The following is a 13,283-nucleotide window of genomic DNA, read 5'->3' as shown; positions in this document are numbered from 1 at the left end:
ATGTTCTTTGCCCGTTTTCTGTACCATTTGAGTTTAAAGTTAATGGCTTGTATACTTGAGCACTGCCCATGATTTGGAAATACAGAGATAAATAAGACATGGTGCTTGACTTTAAGGAACTTAAATCTAACGGCGCAGGGTAGACAGCACCACCAGTTGGGATCAGTTTGCATCCTAGGTGGATGCAGAGAAGTGTGGTCCAGATGGAGGATGGTGCTTTAGAGTGCTCACGCCGCCCAGGTTCCAGAAGTACTTCCTCAAGCAAAAGAAAGCCCCTGGCTTCACCAAACTTGGGTGAAATAAAATAGGTAAATCTTAGGGTACATTAGAAGATGAGAAGTTGGTGGAAGGTATGGGGACTGCCTAAATGGGGCCAGTCAAAAAGGTCTAGTGTGGAAGGTAACATGTGAGTCAGATTATTTGAGCTCCAAGGACTTGGTGAGTTGTGATAGGAGACATGATGTTGCTGGGGGTGTGGACAGTGCCAGTGAAGTCCTGACGGGTGGAAATGTGAGTAATTGGAGTGCAAGGTAGGGTAGAGAAATGAGGAGGATGGGAGTCCTGGAAGGGGAGGGGCCTTGGGGACGCCTGTTGTGACTGGCCTGGTTGCAGATGTCTGTCTTCCTGATTTAAGCTGTTGGCTCTGTCCATAAGACGATAGGCCCAATTACTGTGTGTGTGTGTGTGTGTGTGTGTGTGTGTGTGTGTGTGTGTGTGTGTGTGTGTGTGTGTGTGTGTGTGTGTGTGCTTATTCCAGGTAGTTTCTTCCACAGTCTTGATGACCAAGGGACCGGGAGAGCTTAGCAAGATCTCCTGCCATGAAATTCTTAAAGAGAGCGAAGTCCAACCATGGAGGCTCCTCTGCTTTGTTTCCAGATCTCTCTTGGAGATGATCTTCTCCCGGTTCTCAGAGCCTACCCTTGTGCTTTCACACAGTCCTTTGTCCTGAGTCTGTTGGGGACAACATGAGGTTTCTTCTAGGGGTGGGTAGGCTTGGAAGCAGCAGGCAGGGACAGGGGAAGACAGTGGAGGATGAGATTTGTGGTCCTGGGGAGGATAGTCTCATTTCCAGCAAGTGTGAGGGCCGAGCGGGAAATGAGCCACAGATGCCACTTGGAGAACAGCTGCGCATGACGATCATAGTTGCAGAGGTATCCTGGGTTTCAAGAACTCGGGTTTTGCTTAGGAAGACAAGGAGGGCCTCTGTGAAGGGCAAGAGAAGAGACAGCACTTAAAATAGGCTGCGGATCTGGGTTCTGGCAGCTGCTTGGAACTTAATGACCTCTGAGCCTTTGCCCGCAGGATGGAGTCCAGTCTCCTTGGTTACAGTCTACCAGACTCCCGTGGTATCATCCTTGCTAGTGTCTCGTTCTTATCTCCCAGCAGATGTTCTTTTCCACCTGATCTCCACTGTAGCCTTGTCAGAGTTAGAGTAACAGAAACAAGTTGATGATATCTCTGGCTTACGTGACTGTGCCTGTCTGACTTGTTTTCCTGGAAGACTTCTGTTCAACCTTTAGAACCCTAGTCCTGCACCTCATCTCTGAAGCTTTCTACTCACCCAACCCGCACCTCACCCTCCCCTCCGTTCTTTTGCATATTCCTGCCATTGGGTGCCTGTTCCTTAGGCCTCTGGGGGAGTCTTCCAGAGCAACAGGCTCAAACCTTTCAGTTTGGGGTTCCAGGGCCTGGTAGTGACATGGTACTCATTGCTAGTTAGTAGTGAGGAATTAGTAGCAGATGGCATAGGAGACGGGAACTTGTCCATGTAGCTGCTGATACTGTTGACCTATTATCAGATGCCATAGGTGGGCTTTTTACATACAAAAAGGCCTCATCAGATGGTCAAGTAGGAGCCGCTGGAAGGCGTTTTCTGACTCAGTCCGTCACAGCGCTTTCTGCCTGCATCTCTGCGGCTAGTACACAGAACTCTGGCCAGCTGTTTTCCTTTGGAACAAAGGCTTTTATCTCCTGAGAGCTCGTGCCCAGCTTCACAATAAGGAGTGCACGGATTACCCAAGAACAAGAGAGGAGGCGAATATGGTGTCCAGGGACAGATTGCTTTTCTTTCTATACTTGTAGTCCAGGGATGAGCAAAGCAGATAAAAACCCCTAATTCCATTCTGGGGGTAAATTGACCGCCATCTTGTTCTGGGAGGTGACTATGATTGAGTCCCTATTTCTACTCCTGGTACATAAGTAGACGCTGAGCCAGTGTGGGTGCCTGAGTGCTTGCGTGCTTGCGTGCGTGCACAGGGAATGAATGAGTGGTGCATGATAAATGAAGTTGAACTGGATGGACAGCTTTTTCTTCCCCCGATGAAAGGGACTTGATTTTTGCAAAGCAAGTGCTAAGTGCAAGGTGAGCTTGGCTACCACGTCAAGGGTTGAGGATATCCATGTCAAGAGAGCACAGCCATGGCTCATGGAACGCAGTGACTTTAACAGCTTTCACCTCCAAGTGCAAGCCCTCCCTGTCAGAAGCGCTCCTCAGAGGGAGCTGGGCCATGAGATTTCTTTCATAACCCTCTACGGTGCATCCGCAACGAGTTCCCTGCACTTTGGCCGACTGGTATGGCTCCCTCATTGCTTCTTAACCTCAGTCAACAGCTAGCCAGACCAGTTATTGGAAGGCGTGCGTGGCTTCTCTGTCTGGTTCGTCTGGTTGGTGCAAGCGTTCTTTTATTGGAGTAGACCTCGTGCTGTAAAACATCAGTGGTGGTGCACGTTCAGTCACGTTCCTAGCTGGCCCAGCGTTGTTTGCTTGGTCATATTTTTGCTCAGAGATTTTTTTTTTCCTTATCTCTCTTCATTTACCCCACTGGGGCGGAGGGGAATCAAGTTTTCTTTTATGTGAGAGTTTATAGAAGTATGTCCCTGGTATGAGCAGAACACGGATGTATTAGGATATTGGTGCAGCAGAGGAATATTACCTCTGAGGCACAGCTCACTTTATCTCTCTCTCAGAATGACCTTCCTAATGGGGGAACTATTTGTTCCTCTTCAGAAGGTCAGGAGCTGTGGAGGTGAAAGCCAATAAGGCCATTGCCTCTCAGAGGCTGTGGCTGTGTTCTCCCTGCCCTGGGTGTCTTCATACCCTCCCAAGTGATTGCTGAGGCTTTTCCCAGAGGTTGGCTGGTAGGGGGCGCTGTGGTGGGGGGAAGCTGAAGGAAGTCCCTGCAATTAGTTACCTAAGTTTATGGAGCCTCCTTCCTGCCTTTGCAAGCAGTTTTTTGTTTTGTTCCATGCAGGAGGCAGGCAGGGAAGGTTTGACCCTCGTTTCCAGGCAGGCAGGCGGAGCCAAGGAAGGAAGCGCAGTGGGAGAATGAAAAGGATTTTGTGTCTGCGATTGCAGCCCCAGTCCTGTGCTAAGCATGTCGCCATGTGTCGATGATGTCACTTCTGTCACTCTGTGTGACACACACACACACACACACACACACACACACACACACACAATGTCCTGTTATACTATCCAGGATGGATTAGAACTCTCCACTTTCCTCTTTCAGCCTCTTGAGCTTGAGGCTTCTAGCTTGCTGGCACGGCTGGTGCCTTCACACTTCATTTTGATCTCATTTCGTAGAGAAGAAAGTGGAACTCGGTGTGACTTGTTGAGGTCACTTCACGAATCCACAGTGGAAGTTATTGCTCTTTCTGGTCTAACTGCATGGCCCGCTCTGGGTGCTAGGACTGGCTCCTGCTCCTGCCCTCCTTCCAGTCTCGGAATCAGCACCAGCTTCTGCCACTGCCTTGGGTTTAGGAAAATCGCCTTGCTTCTTTTTTGAGGGGTGAAATGGTTCTGAAAAAGAATTGAAACTTTTAGTGACTGTCTAACTGCTTCTCTGGGTTCCCCCTTCTCTCCCTGCCCCCCCCCCCCGCCCCTACTTGTAGAAGGTGGGGGAACCACACCAGCACTTCCTATGGGGACAAGAGGGGTTGGTTTCTCACCTCCCCCCAAGACAGTTTAAATTTACGACTTAACAGAAGGTCAGGCTTTCAAAGCCCACTGAGCAATATGCTTATCTCTCCTTATGTAGCCCTTGCCTCACCTTCCCTCCTGTTCTTGGGATGTTTCTAGAGCAGTGTAGTGGCAGAGGCAGAAAGGGGGTCTTGGGGAGGAAAAGCTGACCGCTGACTGCATGTTGGTCAGTAGTTCTGGTATCCCAGCATCTCCTTCCTGGTTTACGCCTTTTCTTTTGTCCAGACCTTGCTAGCAATGAAACAACTTGGCCTTCCATCTCTCTACTTTGAGCAGATCAGTTTTTTCTCCTTCACAACAGGAGTAAAGAGCCCCTTCCCTGTTTAAGCCCCTTGGAAGTTCTACTTCTCTGGCCAGGCCTGGAGAGCCTTCCTGCCCACCTGCTCAGTTCTCCCCTTCGCATTTTTCCCTACTGGCAGCCACCAGCAACTCCTCCTAGCCACTGAGGATGCTCCGCCTTCTGCCTTTCCCCTAACTTCCCCAGGTATTCCCAGCTGACCTTCAACCCTGTGCCTAAGCCCAGCCTCTTACTTGGCTGTGAGCATTTCTGAAGTGTCCTCAAGCTCTCATCAGCTTTGCATCTACCAAGCCTGACAGAGACCGAGCTTGGTCCTTAGAACACGTGTGACACAGAAGAACTGTGGCTTCCTATCAGAGATGTCCCTTGCACGTTCATCTTCTTTTTGTTGTTGTTTTGTTTTGTTTTTTTAACCTTCTTGTCTGTGTTCTCACTCTGCTGCTGGAGTCTCTGGGGAGTGTCCCGTGGGCTGGGTGCTTTAACACATCTCCTGTGGTTCTTGCAGCTGCTCCCAGCGGTATCGTCCCCACTTACACATAACTGACCATTTCAAGTTGCACATTAAGGGGAGAGGCCGAGCTCTTCCTCGGTCACACCCACCTCCTGATCGCGTCTGCACACCTGTTCATCTTTTTCCCCTTTGTGTATATCCTGTTAGGGGAATGGTGGAAAAGAGCCGGGCCATCCTCCATCCCATCACCGTCTTCCTCCCCGAGGGTGCCGGAAGTCGCCTTCTGCAGAGCGGAAGCTGCATGCTCTGGAGCCTGTTCTTGAGCCCTGAATTGGGAGTCACTGAGGGTGGGGTTGGGCATGGCCTGCTGGAACTAAGGTGTTAGTCAGGGCCCAGCGGCCGTTTGACAGGATCACCAGTGCCAGCACACGCAGCTCTCTCTCGACGTGGCGCGGTGGATTAGGTAGAGCGCGCTCATCAGGAGCTGATTGCCACGTACATCTAAAATATGGTAATGACAGTAATCAGGGCTAAGGGTTAAGGCCGCCATTTGTTCTTTTCATGAAATCAACTGGAGGGTTGGGGGATGGGGTGCAGGGGCTTTAGAACCCGCCAGGCAGCCAAGTTCTTATTCTGTCTCTAAAGAGAAGCAGGCCAGGTTGTTCTTCCAGATGACTCCTGGACTACTGGAGGCATGGTTCTGGAATTCCTCTCCTGGGCTGTCTTCCCTGGGGTCCAACAGCGTCTCCTGAAGCCTGGCTTGCCCTAGCTGTGTTCCTGAGGGTCTATAATCCTTGCTGCCACCGAGGAAGTCATGTGACTTTTTCCAGCACAGCTCGGTCCATTCTTGGTCACTGTGGAGGACAGGAAGGCCCTGCACAGAGATAGGCAAAGGACCAGGCATGTGCTTTTGATTGTGTGGCGGTTTGAAAGCTCATCTCCATGTGGAAACCATCTGCTGCCCTGGTGGCATCCACATGGTGTTTGGGGAGGAGATTTACTTGGGATACTCTGAGGTTGTTACCGTGGCTGTGTGTTTATACATTCTGATACCTGTTTATGGTCCAGCTTCCAGCAAGGAGAGCTGCAGACATTGTCCAGCTTGGAAATAGACCATGGGGAGGCTAGAGCAGAAAGGTGATAAGGGAGATCTCAGGGGGGCTGTTTATATGCACAGGCTCAATTTGGGGCGTCCTTAACATTATTGTTGGAGGAAGAGGAAAACCAATCTATCAATCAGTCATCAATCAGTTTCCCTTTCTTCACCTCCCTGTGTGTGTGTATACTCTGTTATAATGTCATAGCAGCAGGTGGTCTCAAATTGTGTTCCTTAGGCTAGGATCTTACGCCTGTTTGATAGAAGGGGAAAGTGAGCCGGGCATGGTGACCCACGCCTGTGATCCCAGCACTCAGGGATGCAGAGGCAGGCTGAACTCTGTGAGTTTGAGGCCAGCCTGGTCTACAAAGTAGGTCCAGGGCAGCCAAGACCAACACAGAGAAACCCTATCTCCAAAACCCAAAACCCAAAACCAAACAAACAAACAACAAATGTGTGTGGGGAGCGGGGGAAGGGAATGAAGTTCAAAACTGTTAGGTAACTTTATCCATCCTTGCACACACCATACAGAGATGTGCTAAAAAGGCAAGCATAGGTACACTGACATGAGATAGTTTGTCTTGGTCTTACAATTAGAGCTTGCTTTTTTAAATTAAAAAAAAAATTTTTTTTTAACTTTTTTTTTTTTCTCTGCGCAGAATCACTCCTGGTCTGTGCCACCACTCTGGACATCTTTAGAAGGATTTCTGTTTGGGTGGGTGCTGAGGGCTGAGGAGAGGTTTATGATAGCCCACCTTCCTGCCTGGCTTCCTTTTTCCCACTCTTCCCGCTTGTTTATGAAGAACTGCCGTGGCTGCCTGGCTACGGCTCTGGGCGTGCCTCTTGGATGCAGGCAGGTACAGCTTCCTTTGCAGGTCTGCCGTAGTAAAGGGTGCTTGTTTAACGTGGCCTAATACCATGGCTCTAAAAGACGATGTGCCTTTCATTGCAGAATACCTGTTGGTAATTATAGGAACACGGGAGAAAGTTTAGGTGCCTTTTTCATAGTGAGTTCAATTCATGGAACAGTATTAGGGTGTGTGCGAGGGGGGAGGTTCTCAAGGATGGAGCAGCTGTCTGTGGGTACCGAGCAGCTTGGATGCCTGTGGCAGAGATGAGGGCCAGCCAGCTACCTCGCTCAGCATTGGTTGATGTGTGGATCTTGCTCCTTAATTTCCTGTGTTTCTCCAAAGCAATACTCCTCTTCATGCCTTTTCTGTTATGGCCCCCAGCCCAGCATGATTCAGTGCCACTGTCTAGGATATTACTCTCTGATATGATCTGTGGACAGGTCACCCCTGCGGCTGCTGCTCTCCCCCAAGGGCAAGAGGAAGTAGTATTTTTTAAATGAGTCTGGGAATGAGGGTGGGGTGTGCGAACTCATGTACGCGCCCTCCCCACTCCCCTCCCCCCAGGAAAGTGTCCTGACCATCCATTATGAGATCACATCCTCCTGTCACTGAGCTACTGTTGTTTTAATCAGAGGTAATGTTGTAACCTGACTATGTTGTATAATTGTGTGTAAATTATATCCCAAACCCATATAGATGAAGGCTATTTTTTTTCCCCTTCTAATTTTAAAGCTATTTAGAGGGAATGCCAAATTGTAGCTTGAACCCTAGCGCTCTCTGGCAGGTAGCTCTAGTCAGGGAGGGGGAGAGAGCACGGAAACATTGGCGGTTGTTTTTGCAATTAGTTTCCCCTGAAGTTAAATTAATTTCTGAAATAGGCAACATAAAATATTGTTACTTACACTTTTCCCTCTGGGTGCGCAACTGCGGGTGGGTGGCTGGAGGCGCGTGGAATTAAAATGACAAACCAGAAGCGGGTACATGAGGAGCTCACTTTCTAGGGTGCGTGGCTTGATCCTAACCATTTGCATTCAGGGTCTCAGGTTAGGGATCTCTCGGGCTTGAATTTGACCAGTTTTACTGAGGTAGAATTCAAAAACCAAGCAACCTGATTATTGAGACATACAACTCGGTGGTTTTAAGTATATTCCCAGGTAATTGCACCTACCTTCTCACCCACCTCCACAGTCGTTTCCCGAATGAAATCCTGAGCTCCCTTTTGGATACCGCTGGCTTTTCTGACACCCCACCCTGCCACTCCCATCTGCCTTATGCCCCTATCAAGTTCCCAGTTACAGACTGTCCTGCATGGAGCCGTTCGTGTACGCGGTCTTCGACAATGACTGTTCTCTTTTACCTAGCATGAGGATTTTAAGACCCTTGTGTACCGTACCTGTTAGCGCTCCATTCTCCTTGCTGCCAAAGCCATTCTGTCATCTAGTCATTTTGTTCATCCATCCATCCATTGGTCGACATTGTATTCTGTGCTTTTGGGCCTCTTCCAGTATGTGTGTGTGTGTGTGTAAGTTCTTGGTTGGGAGGGTGTTTTGGACTCTTTTGAATATGTCCCTAAGATAGGAGTTGCTGGGGGAAGATGTGCCAGCCACTTCCCCAAGACAGCAGAGCCAGCAGAACCTACCTTGTCATTTTTGCATCTTAGTTTTAAAATTAGAAGGGCCAAATGACAGACTTGTCTTTTATGGTACCCTCAGTCCCCCACTTGTGTCTTTCCACTGCGGCGGGGGGGGGGGGGATAAGTCAACAGCATCACAAGGGAAGGGGCGCACAGGTGGTTTGAACAACAGAAATGCATTCTTCCACAGTCTAGAAGTCTGATCTTTGGGGCTGGAGAGATGGCTCATTGGCTGCTTTTCCAGAGGACCTAGGCTTAACTCCCAGCACCCACATGGTGGCTCACAATTATCTAGAGGCAAACGCCAATGCACATAAAAATAAAAATAAACACATCATTAAAAGATAGCTAGAAGTATGATCTTTGGGTGGCAAGTGGAAGAGTGTGGCATCCTGGAGGGGTCTCTCTCCAGGCTCCTCGGACCTGCTGGCATCATTCTTGTCTTCCCTCGTCTTCACATAGCCATCTGTTTCCCAGGCATCCCCCTCATATTAAGGGTGCCTGTCACTGAACTGAGAGCCCTCTGACACCCAAGATGATAGCACTGCGAGAGCCTTAACCGATTCCATCTGGAGACCCTTCTCTCTAAGTAAAGTCACACTCTGGAGGCCCTGAGTAGACATGAGTTTTGGAGGGACCCTACTTAGTCCACCAGTCTGTTTTCTACCTAGACCCTAGAAACGTTGATGATGTTGGTGATGGGAAGAGTTTTGATAAAGAAAGGTATAAGAACTCCAGGGAGCTGGGGGTAGTAGTGGTAGACACCATTAATCCCAGCACTCATGAGGCAGAGGCAGCTCTCTTGAGTTCAAGGTCAGCCAGGTCTACATAAGTGAGTTCTGGTAAACCACCACCACCCACCCATACCCCAACAAAGTTGTTATGGAAACGACCTCTTCTCTGGAGGAACAACTTGGGGAATGGGCCGGGAGCCCTCGGTGGTGGTGTTGGGAGTGTTCTGTGCCCTCCGTTCACATGTTTTCAGTATAAAACTGGAGTCAAATTCCCAAATGCAGAGAGAATGCTGTCAGGACTACATGTGGGAGCAGCATGTGGTCCATCCCTGACTGTGGGTTCAGTGAGCATTATGTTCGCCGCTGTCACTTGGGTGAATGGATAGAGAGGCTGTCTGGGCCCTTGGTACACACCTCGCCTTTAAGTTGGAGAGGATTCTTTTTGCTGGGACTGGATTTTTCTCTCCACATGATGAGGATGATGGACTGGATGTTTTTCAGGATCCCATCCCATGCGAGCTTTTAAACACCTATCCCGAGCTTTCTGCTACGAGGGTTCCCAAGGTGCACAGGGAAAAAGAGCTTGGCTTTTGGTCCTACAGATGATTCAAACGGGACTTTGAACTCTTTTCTAGGACATGATAATACCAAGAGCTGATTTGAATTCTTGGGGCCTAAACCCACTGAGGGCTGTCCAGGGCCACTTCCTGGATTTGCATGCATTTGCTGACTTTGACAGATATCTGGACTTTTTGCTTTGTCTCACTTTTCCTCTTGGGATTCCTAGTGTCTTTGGGCCAATACTATTAGAGCTAGCTTCCCCCTTCTGTGCCTTCTTAAATGTACTTTCCCCTAAGCTCCCTCCACTCTGCTTTATGCTCTCGAGAGCACCTGTGCACACACACACACACACACATGCACGCACGCACTCACACACTCTTGCACACACACCATTTGCCCATGGTCCCCATAGTTGGGAAGGCTGAGGCAGGAGGATTGCCACAAGTTCAAGCCTCGACTACAGAATAAGACCCACACATGGCCTTCACTCCGAATGATCATTTCAGATTGAAACACATTTATTTTAAGAGAGAGTTTTTAATACTTACCAAAAACAAAACCCACCCCAACCCAGCACACCAGCTCTCTAGCTAGAGGCAGGAAGGCGGGGCATCTTTGCAGCTGTAGTTAGCAGCTGGTTAAGGCCACGTGTAAACAGCAATTTTCGGAACTGGCTTACATGCTGGGGCTTTTGTAGCGCCAAGGGCTGTGTGGAGAGCTTTGGTGTTTAGTTAAATTATGGGTCTAGATGCAAAACTTCACTGCAGGGCCTAAGAGCCTGACCATGCCCTGCTTTCCTATGTGTACACACACACACACACACACACACACACACACACACACACACACACACACCACAAGTCTTCCCAGAGGGACACCCTAAACCATAAAGGGAGAGACACATTAGGAAGCCTTATGGTTCTTGTAATCCTAGGGTGGAGGTACAGAGCTCTTGAGCAGGTCCCAAGGGTCCTCCGTAATATAAAGTTTTCCTGCATCCCTCCACCAAAACCCCCAACCAAGCAGAGTCCGAGATTAATTACCTGGTGTTTTGAAATGAATTCTCAGTGGCTTTCCCATCTCGGTGCACTGTGGGGGAGCCAAATGTGGCCCCTGATCATTTTAGTGTGCAGTGGTCAGTGTTCAAGACCCCACCCATGTGTGGAGACTGCTGAGGTCAAGACTGCAAGAAGATGACACAGGTGGTTCATCCACTGGGTGGGAAGGATTTTCCATTACTCAGATGAGCCTACAGCTGGAGACCAATGCATACTTTTTCCTATTCACTTTTTCCAAGGTCAGAAGAAGGTTAACGTTTGGAGGGCTACTGGATAGTTTTGAGGAAGGCAAGACTCAAGGATAGACTAAAGTTACTCTGAGCACACACCAGCATGCTTTATGACACACGGGCACACACTTCTTTCTACACGCAGACATGGTGTTTATGAGGATGTGAAGACTTCCCATTTAGTTCCACGAGGAGCCTGAGCACAGCATCCCAGCCCCCTCTGCTTCCTGCACGCCCCCCCCCCCCCCCCAGTAGCCATGGAGATGGAAGGGAAAGAGAGGGAAGACTCTGTGATTGCAGGTCCTCTGCCTCCTGCGTCCCTCACCGGAATGCAAAATCACAGGGCCTTCCACAGCCCGTTTGGTGGTTAATTCTGTCCAGATTCCCCAAGCAGATCATTGCCCACCCCAGAGGCCCTGGTGGGAGAGACCACGAAGCACAACCCACTGTGTCCCCTGCCCTCTCACCAAGTGTGGCACATTTTCCCCTCTGGCTTTTTCATGTCTGGGAGGGTTCTGACAAAGCCAGTTTCTTTTTAGTGTTTGTTGAGAAGCGAGAGCCATCCCTTCTCTCTGGCGGATCCTAGAGAGGACATTTTTTTTAGTAACTCAGATGTTTTGGTTCATTGTCTGGGGCCTGGCTTTTCTCATCTTCCCCTAAAGGGAAGGGGTTTTAAAGGCTTTCGGGGAAGAAGGTAGATTTACAGCCGGCTGCCTCTCTCCGTGTTTAGGGTTCTGCCTTGGCTTGCTCACAGCTGCCAGGCAACAGTGGAAGGGCTGTGAAGAGATAGTTTTTATTTAACCAGTCGCTGAGCTCCAATAGTTTGGGTGAAGGCAGGGTGGTCGTGTTTTTTCTTCTCTGGGTTCCCAAGCATGTTTGGAATCTCGGTAGCGCCTTGGCTGGGCTGTGTGCTGCCCATTTCTAGGCAGTAAGGAAGCCACAGGGATTCTTCTACGGAAGGCCCCACGAGAGGCTCCTCAAAGCTTCCCCTAGCATAAGTATGAGGTTATGTTAACATTTCTTTGTAGATACTTAATTACTTGGTTGGAGTTTAAAAAAAGAAAAGAGAAGAGAAAAGGGGAAGCGGGGATCCCAAAATTAAACCATAAGATTATCAGATATTACATGAAGATGCTAATGAGTGTTTTTGAAATTACTGAGGTTTAGGATAGGAAGGTAGGAGTTGATATTTTTTTTTTTTTCTTTTCCCTTCTGAGACAGGGTTTTTCTGTGTAGCCCTGGCTGTCCTGGAACTTGCTCTGTTAGGCCAGGCTGGCCTCGAACTCACAGAGATCTGCCTGCCTCTGCCTCCAGAGTGCTGAAATTAAAGGCATGTGCCACCACCGCCCTGCAAGGAGTTGATTTAAAAAAAAAAAAAAGCTATTTGTATAACATGTTTTTCTGTTGTACATTTATTTTAAGTGTAAAGGGCAAGTTGAGTAATTGGCTCTGGGTTCAGTTACAGTGGCTGTTTAGCTGTCATCTTCAGTATTGCCCTGCTAGGCTCTTTGGCATATGGCATTTAACTTAGGTCTCGTGAGAGAGAGCTTGTGTGCTAAGCTAATTATTATATCTCTACTTTATAGTGGATTGAATTCCATGTCCTCTTACAGTGTACACTCCTGCGCCCAACACTTAATGGGTCTGTCGCGTGAATACATTAGGGGAGTTGGGTTGGTAGGAGTTGACCATTAGGAAGAGATTGAAATCCGAATGGGCCTGTATTAGATCTTGCTATGCAGGCCTGACATAGCGTCAGACTCTGTCCCCTTCTAGCCTTCTGTGCTGCGCTCAGAGCTGTGCACCGAGCTGTGTACCACTGTACCTGCCCTTTAGTTTTAGATTTTGACATCAACACCCCTATGACCACATATCCAAGCTCAGTCTTCTCCTTGATTGTTAATTCCTCTTATGGGACTTTCAGGGTTTGTCCTAAGCAGTTCATATGATGTAGTTTCCTTATTCCTTTCCTTTGGGCCTGGTAAGGTTCTAGAATGTGGGCCATACTTGCTAATTTTTGCACTCATTGACTTTCAGTGTTAGTGTCTGTTTGCCTAGCCCCATTGTTGGTACTGTAGCGATCCTGCAGGGTCAGAGCCTGGACATTTCGAAGGAGGAAGTGGCTTAGCGCGAGTCGGGGACTAGTGTGTATGTATAAGCTGTGTATGGATGCAGCATCAGGTGACTTCAGAGGAGGTGAGACTTAGCATCAGGCTGGCTGGGCCAGCACATGGATGCTTTGGTGTCAGGAGAAGGTCATGGAAACTTGGAAGGTTGTTGCAACTTGCCACGGGAGGATCTGGAAGTGGGGAGGCATTCCAGGGAGAAAGGCCTGTGAGAAGAGGTGTGGGAACCTGGGGATTAGTGGGGCCGGCATAGGGTTGATCAA

General features: G+C 49.0%; 1 protein-coding gene across 8 annotated transcripts in view; it reads left to right on the top strand.

Moving 5' to 3' along the window:
* Msi2 (musashi RNA binding protein 2) overlaps nt 1–13,283 on the top strand; it is a 363,622-nt gene that overhangs the window by 108,779 nt on the left and 241,560 nt on the right. The gene's annotated exons all lie outside the window — the stretch shown is intronic.

This window comes from Acomys russatus, chromosome 16 (assembly GCF_903995435.1).
Source record: "Acomys russatus chromosome 16, mAcoRus1.1, whole genome shotgun sequence".
Taxonomy (NCBI): Eukaryota; Metazoa; Chordata; class Mammalia; order Rodentia; family Muridae; genus Acomys; species Acomys russatus.
Note: the sequence above shows the minus strand (reverse complement) of the source record. Positions and strands in the feature narration are given on the sequence as shown.